The sequence below is a fragment of the Panthera tigris genome, chromosome A3 (assembly GCF_018350195.1).
Source record: "Panthera tigris isolate Pti1 chromosome A3, P.tigris_Pti1_mat1.1, whole genome shotgun sequence".
NCBI lineage: Eukaryota > Metazoa > Chordata > Mammalia > Carnivora > Felidae > Panthera > Panthera tigris.
In genome coordinates, this window is record NC_056662.1 from 49,945,826 (window position 1) to 49,960,839 (window position 15,014).

A 15,014-nucleotide genomic window follows, 5' to 3' on the forward strand; every position below is an offset into this window, starting at 1 on the left:
ACATATTTATATTGCCTGTTAGTCCTTTCTTTGGGAGCTAGAACTTGCTCTTCCTGTCCCATCTCCTTACAAAAAGGGAACATGTCAATTTCGATTTCCCTCAGGAACTCTAGGGCCCATCCAACCTCCCTTCCCTCAATTCAGGGTACAACTTAGGATGATACCAAAGGAAGCAGTTTTATTATTAGAAAAGGCTTATTAGAAAATTCTCACCCTGGACTGGTATAATAGCATGTGATGCAGTACCCCCATTTACTAAAATTGACTGGAAATATAAAAAATAAATAATAAAATAATAAAATAAAATAAAATAAAATATAAAACCCAATTTAAAAAAAAAACCTTGCACAACACTAGAACTGACCACACTTCCAAAGAAAATATACAAATGGAAATAAGCTTATGAAAAGATGTTCACCATCATTCACCAATAAGGAAATGAATATTAAAACTGTAATGAGATACCACTACATGTCTATTAGGATAGCTGACATTAAAATTTTTAAGAAATTCCAATACCAAGAACTGGCAAGGAAAACAAATTAAATTCTCATACAGTACTGCTGGAAATGCAAAATGGCAAAATCACTCTGGAAAAAAAGCAGTTCCAAATTAAACAAATACTCAGCAACCCCGCACACTATTATTTACCCTAGGAAAAGTGAAAACACATTCACACAATTCTGTATACAAATGCCTGTAGCAGCTGCATTCACAACTGTCAAAAACTGGAAACCACCCTAATGTCCTCCAACTGTTTAATGGATTGACATCCATCCTCACCTGGAATGCTACTCATCAATAAAAGGAAGAAATTGTTAATACAAACAACAACACAGATAAATACTGAGAGAAGGAAACCAGTCTGGAAAGGTTACATGCTGTAAGAGTCCATTGATATTACATTCTGGAGAAGGTAAAATTACAAGGTCAGCAAACAGGTAGGCAGGAGTTAGGACTTACAACTGGGCAGCAAGAGTATTTTTTGGATAATGCAACTATTCTGTATTCTTACTGTTGTTACAATTACAAATCTATATGTGTGTTCAAAGTCTCAGAACTGTACACACACACACACACACACACACACACACAGAGTCAATTTTAGCATATGCATTTTTTTTTAAAAAGGGAGGGAGGTCATTTTCCAGAAACTTCCACCTTTAGCCCTGTAACAGAAACCTCTCTGAAGGCAAGGGAACACCAAGGTTGGGCTGCTGTCTTAGAATGGAAAAAACAGAATAAAACATGTATTGAATTTCAGTTACTTATTCTGCTGCAGACTTATAAATTCTAGGGCATTTATACCTAGTTTTATTCAACAAAATAATTTCAGGTTACCTTTGAGGGCCTGGGGTCATTCACTTCTCAAAGGGTCTCAACCTCACTCCCATCTGAGCAGCAACAGTGTGGAATGCTGGTGTGAGAAGCTGGAATCTCCCTCCCATCCCACAGCAGCAGCTTACACCTCCACCAAATGGAGGTAGGTGAGTCACCTCCTCCTGGGAGGCCACCAGAAGAAGAGGGGAGATGTGGGTGCAGACAGATCTCAAGAGAGATAAACAGGCACCGAGGACTAGTAACCTAGATTTCTCTTTGAAGTAAAAGGCAAGTGCTTGGCACTAGAGCAAGCAGGGAGGCTTGCCGAGCAGACTCTTTCCTGAATGTTGTTGGGCAACTCACATCCGGGAATGTGAGCTCACACCTTTATCATTTGAGAAATGTTATCACTAGCCACAGAACCACTCAGAGCTTTATCAGTTAGCCAGGTGGAGCATCTGATTCTCCACCAAATGCTAGAAATTCCAGAAGAGAATTCACATGAACACTCTTTTTTTTTTTTTCTAAAATGTCTGAGAACCTGAGATAGCGGATGTTACTTGCATGTTACTGTGAAAGCACCATGTTCATGCATTATTAGCAAGGACAGACTGGGAGGTCAGCAGAAGGCACATGCTGCTGCTTGCTTCAGCATTCTCACTCCAGCAAGAACAATGTCCTCAAGAGACCCAGGGAAGGAAGCTGATGACCTAAGAGCAGAATCTTGCTTTTCATTAAAAAAAAATAAGCAAACGTTTAATACGCACAGAAACCCAAATTAAAACAATTTAAGAGTTTTTCACACCAGGGGGCACGTGACAGGATTCCATGTGTCTGGCACACTGCTGTCAAGGCCTGACTCTCTGGCACCACCTCTCCCCTGCTCTCCCTGCACTGAGGAGCCAGTAAGGAAGTTCTGCTCAGAGATCCCATTGCACACTCATCCCAACCGGCAATGTGACTAGATAGTGGTTATCATTGGCCGGTTTTGAGAATGAAGGGAGGTGCACACATTTTATATGCACAGAGAAGAAAACAGGAAGACTGAAATTCTTCATAGAATGCTACTTATAAGTCTCTAAATGCTCAGAACAAAATCAAAAGCCTAACAAAAGGGAAACACCTCAGCACACCATGGAATATATCAACAGACAAGCTTGGGAACTCCATCAACACACAAACACTTGTCCATTAAAAACATCCTGAAGCAGTACTACCAACAATAGCTCAAGTATGGAAAGAGCCCAATGTCCATCGATGGATGAATGGATAAAGCAGATGTGGTATATATATACAATGGAGTATTACTTGGGAATCAAAAAGAATGAAATCTTGCCATTTGCAACTATGTGGATGGAACTAGAGGGTATTATGCTAAGTGAAATTAGTCAGAGAAAGACAAAAATCATATGACTTCACTCATATGAGGGCTTTAAGAGACAAAACAGATGAACATAAAGGAAAGGAAACAAAAACAATATAAAAACAGGGAGGGGGACAAAACAAAAGACTCATAAATATGGAGAACAAACTGAGGGTTACTGGAAGGGTTGTGGGAGGGGGGATGGGCTAAATGGGTAAGGGGCACTAAGGAATCTACTCCTGAAATCATTGTTGCACTATATGCTAATTAATTTGGATGTAAATTTTAAACAATAAAAAATAAAATTTAAAAAACATCCTGAAATTATTGCAGTGATGACATCCCAATCAAGCATGTGTTACTTCTCTAAAGAAGACATCCGGATGGCCAACAGGCACATGAAAAGATGCTCAATGTCACTCCTCATCAGGGAAATACAAACCAAAACCACACTCAGATATCACCTCACGCCAGTCAGAGTGGCCAAAATGAACAAATCAGGAGACTATAGATGCTGGAGAGGATGTGGAGAAACGGATACCCTCTTGCACTCTTGATGGGAATGCAAATTGGTGAAGCCACTCTGGAAAACAGTGTGGAGGTTCCTCAGAAAATTAAAAATAGACCTACCCTATGACCCAGCAATAGCACTGCTAGGAATTTACCCAAGGGATACAGGAGTACTGATGCATAGGGGCACTTGTACCCCAATGTTTATAGCAGCACTCTCAACAATAGCCAAATTGTGGAAAGAGCCTACATGTCCATCAACTGATGAATGGATAAAGAAATTGTGGTTTATATACACAATGGAGTACTACATGGCAATGAGAAAGAATGAAATATGGCCCTTTGTAGCAACGTGGATGGAACCAGAGAGTGTTATGCTAAGTGAAATAAGCCATACAGAGAAAGACAGATATCATATGGTTTCACTCTTACGTGGATCCTGAGAAACTTAACAGAAACCCATGGGGGAGGGGAAGGAAAAAAAAAAAGGAGGTTAGAGTGGGAGAGAGCCAAAGCATAAGAGACTCTTAAAAACTGAGAACAAACTGAGGGTTGATGGGGGGTGGGAGGGAGGGGAGGGTGAGTGATGGGTATTGAGGAGGGCACCTTTTGGGATGAGCACTGGGTGTTGTATGGAAACCAATTTGACAATAAATTTCATATATTGAAAAAAAAAAAGCATGTGTTAGATTGCAGACACCAGTGATGGGGGGTTGGGGGTGGGGTGGGGAGGATTGCTGAAATTAGCAGAACAAAGCAGAAGTCTAGCACACATTCATGTTTCAACTCCACAAAACATACACTGCATACAGAACCTGGAGAGTAATAAGGTCTTGGTTAATGCATGCATTTCCTTGAAGTACCTAATTTATTATTTTTTGAAGTGTGTGCACATTTTGCCATTATGATGTCTCTTTTTTTGAGACAATTGTTGCTATTTATTTTTATTTCGGTCAAGTGACCTTAAAGGTTGAGGGAAAAAAATAAAAATAAAAAAGGACACTAGGAGATTTTCCTAACACTCTACTTCCAGGTGTGAAAGTCCTGGTGTCTACTCTTTGCACAGAGCCATTGGAAAGAGGTCTCTACTTCTGACCCCTCAGTAGGGTCCTCACTTTTGCTACATAATCTTTTGATAATAGAAAACTAGTATTTCTTGAGTTCACCACATAATGGGCACATTCCTAAGCACCTGGGAATTTTTAGCCTTGGGAGGGAGGCACCATTGTCATCCCCATATTAAAGGTGATGATATCTAGGCACAGAGAGGTGAAGTAATTTGTCCAAAGTCACAGAGCTGGTAACTGAACACACACTGAGGTCTAACTCCAGTTAGAGCTACCAACCTTTACATTTTGCCTCATGCCTATTAATAATATCCAAACACACAAAATAATTTTAATATTTAAAAGAAAGTTTTTCCATGTCCAGAATATTTGGGGAAATGTCTCCTCCAGCTCTAAACCAAACCAGAAAGTCCTAATGTTATACAAAAATTTTATATTACTAAACCTAATTACAAGGAAAGAACATTAACTTGAATAGTCCCCCAAATTACAAAGCAATACTTCAACCAAACATTCCATGTCCCAATTCATTTTTATTCATCTGCTATGAAACAGTGAGACACCTTCTCTTCACCAGAACCAGGGTATAACCTTTGTTTCATGTTGGCTAAATAGAAAATAAGAGAGGGGTGCCTGAATGGCTCAGTCGGTTAAGTATCCAACTCTTGATTTCAGCTCAGGTCATGATCTCAGGGTTCGTGAGACTGAGCCCAGTGTCAGGCTCCACAATGAGTGTGGAGCCTGCTTAAGATTCTTCTCTCTCCATCCCTCCCATGAATACGCATGTGCATTTCTCTTGCTTTCTCTCAAAATAAACAAACAAAAAAAGAGAATAAAATAACACAGCTGATAACATTTATTTCGAAAACCATAACAGTCCCCCCAACTCATTATTGTCCTAACTTTCACATCTGAAGTTCCAGCATGCAATTAAGAGCTAAAGGCACATGTTGATCCTCTCTGTTCTTTACACATATTTAAAAGTCCACAGAATCTGACAGTGGATTGAATATTTTTGGTTTCTACTTCCAAGAAATCAGCCTGCTGTGAAGGTCAGTGTCAATATCAAGAACTCAGTGACCATAAAAGCAGATTCAGAATTGCTAAGAAACTCATCTTTAATGAAGATGAAACACAGCAGTCCAAGAAACCAGGTCATGGAGAAATCACCGTTATTTTGCTATTCCAGTTGCTTGAAGTTCATGCCAAACAAAATAAACTAAAATAAAATGTTATAATCCTGGGCTGATGCAACGAGCCAGCCTTGGGATGGAACCATTTCCAAGTCTGACACACATGGGGCTCAAGAGCTAATGAAACTTGATGCACTGACACGGAGGTTTCCAACACTGCAGGGACCAGTGGCCCCAGTGCAGAGAGGAGCTTGGGAGCACCAGGCCACTACAAGTTCTATGAAACGTGCCTGTGCCTGGTGGTCTCTGTGAGCACCAAGTGTAAAAATCAATCCCACCCTGTCTCCCCCCAGAACTGGACCCAGAACAGGAAAGAAATCCGGGAGCAAGTGCTAGGAGTCAAGAAGCAGGAGCCCAGCCACAAGCCTGGCCTTCACTGACACATGAGCTCAGGGTCATCTGCTTAACAGGAATCAGCTATTTGAATGATTCTAGTATAAAAGTCTTATCAAAAAGCTCTCTCATTTTAAGTCACAGAATTTTGGAGTTTTATGGTACTTTAAGTTGCCTTGTCTATTATCTTAGCAGACTTGGGAAAGCCATTCTCACTTAAAAAAAAAAATGGGGAAAATAAGGCACAGACATTTGGAGCCCAAAGACACTTCAAGAAATGGGCAGCACTAAAACTAGTATCCATCCTGAGGAAAGACTAGGTAAGGGCCTCACATCAACCTATCTCACTCATGCAAAGGGAACAGTTCCCTATGCTCTTCCCACGGGGTCATTCCAGGGCCATCACTGTCTCAAAATTATGTTTCTGCTCCCTGAAACAGGAAACAAAGGAAGAGCAGTTTAAAGTGGTAGAGGTGAAGACAGACATTCAGCCTGGAATGTGTTGAGTTTGAAATATCAATGAGGCGTGGAGGGGAAATGAGCAAAGGCACCTGGATGTCTGGCCTAGTGTGAAGCATGAGGGAATGGAAAGCTGTCACACGAAACCACTAGAAGGACTGTCTTCTTTTTCCCACCTCTTCAGACAATAAAGCCAGAGAAAATACCACAGTTCATCAAATCCAAGATGCCACTGATTCTAAGACCAATGACTAAAAAAGAAAAACTGCTATCCAATCTGACACAATGCTAAGACAGTGTTGACTTCAAAAGGCATCCCAAATTCAGAGACATTGTAACATGAAAAATTAAAGTGAGGTATTTAGATTGCAGTATATACAGGGTAGACATCTGTTTTTGTACCTTTCTATTCTGATATAATATCAACTTTATAGAAAAATAACAAGAACAGTACATACAATTCCCAAATACCCTTTATGCCTGGAGCTTCACCGATAAACTGTTTTCACTTTGCCCCATTTATCACACCCACTGTATCATTTGCTCTCTCCAACTCTGTCTCTCCTTCCTCAGATTATTTCATACTGCACTTACTAAACTGAAGGACATAGTGATAAGTACAATGATCAAATTCAGGAAACGTATCACATCACTAACATTTAAATTTTGTCTATTGTCCCAATAATGTCCTTTACAGCTCTCCTGCCCACTTCCTGACTCCAATCAAGTAGTGTACACAGGTGTCAGGTCCTTTTAGTCCTCTTTCAACTAGTATGGTTCCTCAGTCTTTATGGTTTTTTTTTACCTTAAAATAACTAAAGACTATAGAAGTCAGTTATTTACTCTGTAGAACATCACACAAATGGAGTTTGTCTGATGTCTCCACACAGAGACTCAGGTTATGGCGGGAATACCCCCAGGGTGAGGTGGGCGAGGTAGCATCCTTCTCAGTACCTCTCATCAGGAGGCACACACTGTCTCTTTACAGGTTATCTTTAATTTTCATCACTTAGCTAGGACAGCATCCAAAGCAGGCCAGCTACCTTTTATAAGAAGTTGATTCATAATGCGGCGCCTGGGTGGCTCAGTTGGTTGAGTATCCAACTCTTGATTTCGGCTCAGGTCATGATCTCAGGGTTCCTGAGGTCATGTGCATGCTCTCGCTCTCCCTCTCTCCCAAAATAAATAAATAAACATTAAAAAAAAAGAATTTGAATTATGAGAATTTTAATAAAATCTACATCAAAGTCTTTATGTGTACAAGTTGAAATAATAAAAATTCAAAAATAATTTAAAATGTGTCAAGAACTGCTTAATTTATTTATTTTTTTAAAATTTTTTTTTTAATGTTTATTTATTTTTGAGACAGAGAGAGAGACAGAGCATGAACGGGGGAGGGTCAGAGAGAGGGAGACACAGAATCTGAAACAGGCTCCAGGCTCCTAGCTGTCAGCACAGAGCCCGACGCGGGTCTCAAACTCACGGACTGTGAGATCGTGACCTGAGCCGAAGTCGGCCGCTTAACCAACTGGGCCACCCAGGCGCCCCAAGAACTGCTTAATTTTAAAGCCACACTTTTGCTACAAAGCAGGACTGGCTAAATTTGAATTAGGAAGGACCCCTGCAAACATCCTGTTTGAAGCAGTTTTCTGAGAAGTGCTACTGGCACTTCGGTTCTTATGAGCAGGCCACTAACGTAGATCGTGGAGTTTAGAAATTGGGCATCTATGTTTCTAGCCAAGTCAAGAGGCAAACTCACCATTACTTCCCTTCGTTTAGGTCCTTGGGGAGTGGTGACCGCACTGAAGTCTGACCACAAAAGCAGTCACCTGAACCCAAGGAGCTAACTGGCTGAGCTGCAGCTGGCCCTTAGGAATCAGCTTCCTTCAGGCAGAAGGTACTACCCTCCCTGTTATCACGGGGACAATGAGCTCTCAGTTTTATTCCCCATCCACATGGGGACATGCATACCCTGACTATGTCAGGAGGAGTCTCTTCTGTTCTGTAGTTTCTCCCCAGCCGAGGACCTGGTGGTGCTGCCTACTCTTGCCCACTTTTGTCCATGTTCATGAACACAGCCAGAAGCCTGGAGTCCACATGCACTGGCAGTCCTAACCCCTCCCTCCTCAGGCCACCTGTGTATAGCCAGGGCAGGTAAATACGTTCTGGATACCTTGAGCTCTCCCTGGGCTGTGGCAACCTGTTGTTAAAGTCTAACAGAGCAGACTACCCTTTTGATTTTTAAGTAATGTATAACTATTTACAAAATTCCTGTGCCCTTAAATTAAACTCTAAATCAGTGAATGCTTCATTATATTACTTCATGTTGGTTCTTGTGTTTATGGCTTTATGCCATCTGTGACCCTGAAGGAGACTCCACAGGCCCCTGGCACTCCTAGGAAGTTGCCCTGGCAGGACCACACGGTGGCTACACTCCCAATCCTAACATCAGACTCATCTTTTTAAATTTATTTCCATGAGCATGCACACACATGGTGCCCACCAATGCAAAGCACAACTCTTGCTTACAAATGGAATTTGACTTGCTAATTCCCTTACCTCCCCCTCACCTCACATATCTAGACAGACTGTGGAAGTCAGTTTTTTATCAGCACTGAAAACTCCTGACTTTCTTTTTCATGTACAGAAATGATCTCGCTGCTTAGGCAGTGACATATGGTGGAAATCTCACAGGCTAGAAGGCATGGAATCTGCAGAGAACCTGTCTAGATCCCTGTGCACCCTTCAATGCCATGTGATTCTGAACATAGCAGGTAGCAAGCCTCTGTCTTCTAGATGGGGACAAGAGCATGTCCCAGCTCAGCAGACTGCTGTGAGCACTACACGGAAGAATTTACCAAAAGCAGACAACAGAGCCTGGCACACAATAAGAGCTCAATTTAAAATCAAATCACCAAGAGACCAGCGATCCATTTCTGACATCAGCATGACCAATGCACAAGCCATGCAGAGGGCCCAGAGGATATACTCTACCTGTGCAGTGAGTTACACTAGCTCTCCAGTGATTAGGTACCCACAGAATGCCCTCCCACAGCTCCCATGCACCCTGCCTCCTTGGAGTAGCAACAGGGAAGTATGAGGCCTGTCACAGACCAAGGTGAGCCCCCTTACAGCTGATGACTGGTTCCATGGTCCAGAAGGCTACTGAATGTGTTACTCCTTATTCTTGAAGAGACACAGAAACCAACCTCCCTCTTCCTTCAGATGTAAAACAGCCACCACCAACATGTGTGAAAGAGGAGCAACCTAGGCCCCCAGTTGCTGATTCAGCCACTGGAACAACTCATCCTGAAGTCCTATACTTTCCTTCCAGGACTTCCCTACTTGTTTAAGCCAAGACTGAGTTGGGTTTTCTTTTCTTTTTCTTTCTTTCTTTCTTTTTTTTTTTTAACTAATTTATTGTCAAGTTAGCTAACATACAGGGTATACAGTGTAATCTTGGCTTTGGGAGTAGATTCCCATGATTCATCACTTACAACACCCAGTGCTCATCCTCCCCTACCCTCCGATCAACCCTTGGTTTGTTCTCTGTATTTAAGGGTCTCTTATGATTTGCCTCCCTCTCTGTAACTTATTTTTCCTTCCCTTCCCCTATGGTCTTCTGTTAAGTTTCTCAAATTCCACATATGAGTGAAAACATGATATCTTTTTCTGACTGACTTATTTCACTTAGCATAATACCCTCCAGTTCCATCCACATGAGTTGGGTTTTCCATCACTGGTACCTAAAAACATCTCAATTGATACGCATCCACAAATGTAAAAGTTTTCACTTCAGTGAAAAAACTAGACATTATCAAGAGAGATTTTCCTTCAGATCTTTAACAATAACAATAAACAACCACTTTGAGAAGTTCCAATATCAAAATATTAACTTATTAAACAAAGAAGATCCCTAAATAAGATAACTGGGTTATAAGAGCCGCTGTCACATCATAAAAGGTTCTGCTACTTTCCTCTCATGAAATACAAAGCAAGTCAATGCACAAAAGCTGGTATATACCAGTGCCTCTCAAACTTGAGTGTATTAGAATTACCTGGAGGATGTTTATTTGAGAAACCAAAGATTCCAACTCAAGGGAGACTATGTACCCGTCTTTGAGAAACAAGAAGCCATTATCTCTTAAAGTTTAAGGAAGGGTTAAAGAGGGTTCAGAGAACCCAGTGTTCAGAGAAACAGATGAGTACAACTAGGCAGAAGGAGGTGCATGCTCTAACTTTCATCAAGATGTTAAAAACACAAAACGCCACCCAAAAGACTCCTGGGTTCACAAAAACAAACAAAATACAACATTTAGAATCCTTCAGTGGAGAAGTCTCACCAGGAGGCTCAAGGTTAACCCAAGGATGGGGAATGGAAAGCCTTCTGCTACTGCTGCCCTCCAAATAGCTCCAGGTAGAGTCTGACCCAAAGTTTTGGCCTCCTGCTTGTGATTAACCAAATATCTGGCCTTGAGCCTGAATTCTTAATTTGTACTTGAAGCCAAGGACTGAGCTAAGCCCAAATCTAAAGTTCAGTTACAGCCACTGCCACTCAACCTGTTACAGAATGACCATGGAATCAAGAGCAAAGTGGATGTGGCCTTAGTGTTGCCCTTCTAAGTCAGAGGGCACTGTTCCCCTTCTGGTCAGGATTCCCCCTGACTACCCCTCTGACTACACACAATTCCCCCTGACTACCCCTCTGAAACTTCTAGTTCAAAATGTGAGGCCAGGAAACTGTTTTTGCCTCCTTATTATAGACCTTTCTTGAGCCAGGGAGGGAGAGAGATACCTAGCAGCGACCTGTTCATAGTAAAATCCAAAGGTAAGTGTCCAAGGTAGAAAGAATATGGTTAGAGGGATCTCTCCTCTCACATGCCCAAATCTCAAATGCCACATGTTCCATCTTCCACCCCCACACACAAAATGACCCTCCACAACCAGCACTTAAAGTCACTCACCATAAAAGGGTGAATACTCTGAATACTTTGAATATTTAGTTAGAATTTTGCAACTCTACTATTACTCTTTTTCACCACCAAATGTTCATAAGGACTAAGGAGCAGAACAAAAGACACACTAACACTAAGGGATTTCAACATACTGTTGGCAAATGACTGTGTCAGTTAAGTCACCTCTGAGCAGCCCTGCAAATCACAATGTAAAGAGATAAATAGGACTTAAAGAAAAACGGTTTTCCAGCAAAGATTATATGAAGTCCACAACTTAAAAAATGTTGAAACCCTAACTTTTCCTTTGTGATATGTTCTTTTTCTAATATGATGGTGTTAAATGTTACATGAAGTTCAGGTTCTTCGGAGAAGGCTTGTTATTTTCTCATTCTGCAAAAATGATTATCCTCTATTTTTTATTGAATCTGAATTATAAATATATATATCTATATATATATAGATAGATACACACACACACACACACACACACACACACACACACATATGTAAGCACAGAAGACCCACTTCTATTTGCCAGTACAGGCGAGTTCAATCTGTAACAGTTTAAACCACCAACAGATGATATGTATGTAAGCCAAACAAAAGGCACAGCAAGCACAGTGATACACTGCTTCTTTGCCTTAACATTTTTCTTTTAGGATACATACTCTTGCACACAGTTCAAAAAACTGTGGGGCTGCTTAGCGTCTTATTTAACAAATTTTAACTTAACTTTTTTTTTTTAATTTTCTGCTTTGAAAAGTATTTCGAAGTCCAATGTGGAAAACGTGGTAAAGGCCTTTAAGAAAAACTCACGGTCACCCATAATTCCTCCCACCTACTGACAGTGCTGGCGGTGAAACCTTGAGCAACACTTGACCCTGTCCAAGCCCTCCAGCTCCACAGTTCTTTCTTTGGACCCCATTCTCACCCCCCACTGTAGGACGGCTTGGCCTAAGTCTCCAGGGCATGATTTATGAGTGTGAAACACCAGAAGAGATTGGACAGACTCCTACTGAAATTTGTGACTGAGCCCACCAATGGGAGGAAAAGGACGATCCTGCCAAACAATTGGTAGGACACATAAAATTTCCAACAGACTTTATAGTCCCTGACAATGGCGTGTTTCAAACCGTTTTCCCAAGCGCAAACTCGCGATACAACAAAAGAAAGGTACACCCTAAAAACTTCCTATATAGAAGGATGCAATCTTATCTACAGGAGATCGTTCTGTGGAGAACGTGGCCTGCTCAGAGGAACCAGGCCTCGAGCTCTGCAGGTGATGGGAGAGGCTGAGGGACACTGCGGCGCTGTGGGCGTTCCAGGGGCCAGGGCACCCCGCAGCTGCGCGTCGGGGAAGGAAAAGTCAGCGCCGCAGTTGCGGCCGCGGCTTTCGCTACACCGTTTAACCTCGGCATCATCAGTGAGGGCCACTGCCCTCTCCCCGATGCCGGACTGCTCACCAGAAGGTTAGCGTCCACTTCAGCAGAGGGGCCAAATAGCTGCAAAATTCGTTCCGAGGACCACGCAAACTGCAGGAACGGAAACGACTGTAGAACCTAGTTTTCAAAGGTTTGGCGGAACAGCGGGATTCCCGCGGATACGTTCTTTTAAAGTGACCCCTGCACCAGCCCTCCAAAGTGACGGAAAAAGGAGGCTAGCATGTCAGACTTACCCAACCTGGGGCCCCTTACCCAGAGGGGAAGGGAGGACCCGGACCCCGCGAAGGAGCCGGTTGTGGGCGCTGAGGCGAGGGCGGAGGGGTACCGTAGGGTTCTCCCTACGACCTCGCCCCGCTCAGAGTCGCAGGGCCCCGGCCCCGCTAGTTCCCACAAGCCCGTTGCCTGGGGCGCAGCCCGCGAGACGCTGGCTACTCTCCGCGGCCCCAACCAGGGTGCTCGCAGCCGGGCGGGCCGCACGAGCGGCGGAGGCGCGGGCCCCACAGCCCCGCCCCAGCCAAGCTCACCTGGGCAGTGGGTGCCTCTGGTCTCCCCCGCGCTTGGGACACAGTGGAGCGGGCCAAGGGCGCTGGCGCGCGCACTGCATGCACCCTGCGTCCTGCCAGCAGTTCTTTGTGTCTGGAGGCCCCGACGCCGTGTTCCCGCAGCCTCTAGGCACCGCCCCCTAGGCCTCCTAGCGCCGGGCGCGGCGGGCCCCATCCGAGCAGGCGGAGCGGGCGGGGGCTGGGTGGGGGCCGAATGGGCGGGGCGTGCGGGCGTCGGGGCGGGGCGAAGCGGGTGGGCGGGTTTGGGTGCGGCGAGTGGGGGTTCCTCCACCGCCTCCAGGCGCAGCTCACCTTCAGCGAAGTGTTTGCTGTGGGGTTTGGCTGTTCGAAGTCCTTGCTCCAGCATCCTCTTCTGGGAACAACCGGAGGAGGCAGGCCAGGTAGTAGTTAATACTCCAAATTCGCAGTTGAGGAAACTGTAAGACATAAAACTAATGGTTCCTGTCTTTCCATCATATATCAAGTGAAATCTTTCTTGAGCATGTACTAGTAGTGCCAGGCGTAGTCCCATGGAGCAGTAACCATGTGGGGAGAATTGGGAAAAAAAAGTCCCTGCCCCTCATGGAGTTTACATGCCAGAATACAACTTAAAAGCTTAACTGAAATATACAAGAGATGATCTAAGGAGTGCAGGAAGTTGTCCAGGGAAGGTCAGAGAGACAGTGACATTTTAAGTGAAGGCCAGAAAGGAGTGAGGGAAACAGGCAGCAGTCCCAGGGAACAGCTGGCCAGGCCTTGAGTCTAGAGGATGAGTCTACAGGGTGAGTTTCTTTGTGGCTGGGAAGAGTGGTATGGGAGGAGTGTGGTGTGTGAGGCGAGAAAGAAGTGAGAGATAGGTGAGAGGTATAGGGCCTTGCTGCCCCTTGTAAGGACTTTGCTCCTACTCTGAGACTGTTTAGTAGAGGGAACTTGTGGTCTGACTTAAAATCACTCTGGTCACTGGGTTAGAGCAAGGGCAGGGGTGAGAGCAAAGGTTGAAGTAAGGAGACCATTAAGAAGTGATGGCAGTAATTAGGCTGAGAGTTGAGGGTGGCTTGGACCAGGGTGGAGGGGATGAGGAGTGGTCAGATACAGAATATGTGGTATTTGGGGTGGTCCAGCAGACAGAAAGTGCCTACAGATTGGAGGTGGGTTGTGAGAGAGAAAGGGTGACTCCAAGACTTTGGCCTATGCAACGACAGTTACTCATTTTATGCTGGGTTCTTTCTATGCACAACCTCATTTTAATTCTCACAATGATCCCAGGACACAGTTAAAACATTGTCATTTTACAGAGTAGGGGAAATAAAGCTTAAGTGGTTAAATAGCATGCTGGGATCCATATAGCTTCCAGGTCCCAAAATCTGATCCCAGAACTTGCACATGCTCTGACCAGCAGGTGCTGCTGAGCTAAGACCTGGGGCTGCATCCCCCTTCTCCCTCCTCCCTGCAGTGCTCTCAATGTCCCAACTATCCTTCCAGTCATCACATCAACAGGATCGTCTTCATTTCTTATCTTTGTGGCTTCAGGGCACGAGCCAGCTGCCTTCTGGGCCCCTGACACAGCCATCCTACTTGTCCATTGGCTTCTCTATTCCTTCCCAATGCTCCCTTGTGGTCTTCCTTTCCTCATCCCTAAATATTTTCATTCGTAAGGTCCTAGACTTGGCTCCCTGCTCTCTTTGCCTAGTTTCTGGGTGCTTCCCCCTGTCCTCTCTTAAGTATGATTGAATAGTAGTCCTTAGTATTTCTACCCTGCTCTCACTCTGGTCCTCACTCTCTTTCTCTCTTAAAACCCCAAACATCAAACTACCAACTGGATATTACACT

At 43.8% G+C, this 15,014-nt stretch overlaps 1 protein-coding gene across 2 annotated transcripts in view; it reads right to left on the reverse strand.

The window, feature by feature from the left end:
- The window catches only part of NINL (ninein like), a 158,068-nt gene extending 144,759 nt beyond the window's left edge, over window positions 1-13,309 (reverse strand). For both annotated transcript variants that reach the window (XM_042981027.1, XM_042981026.1), the window contains exon 1: window positions 13,167-13,309. The gene's annotated coding sequence lies outside the window, so the exon portion shown is untranslated. The remainder of the gene's footprint in view (window positions 1-13,166) is intronic.
- Window positions 13,310-15,014: the final 1,705 nt, after the last annotated feature.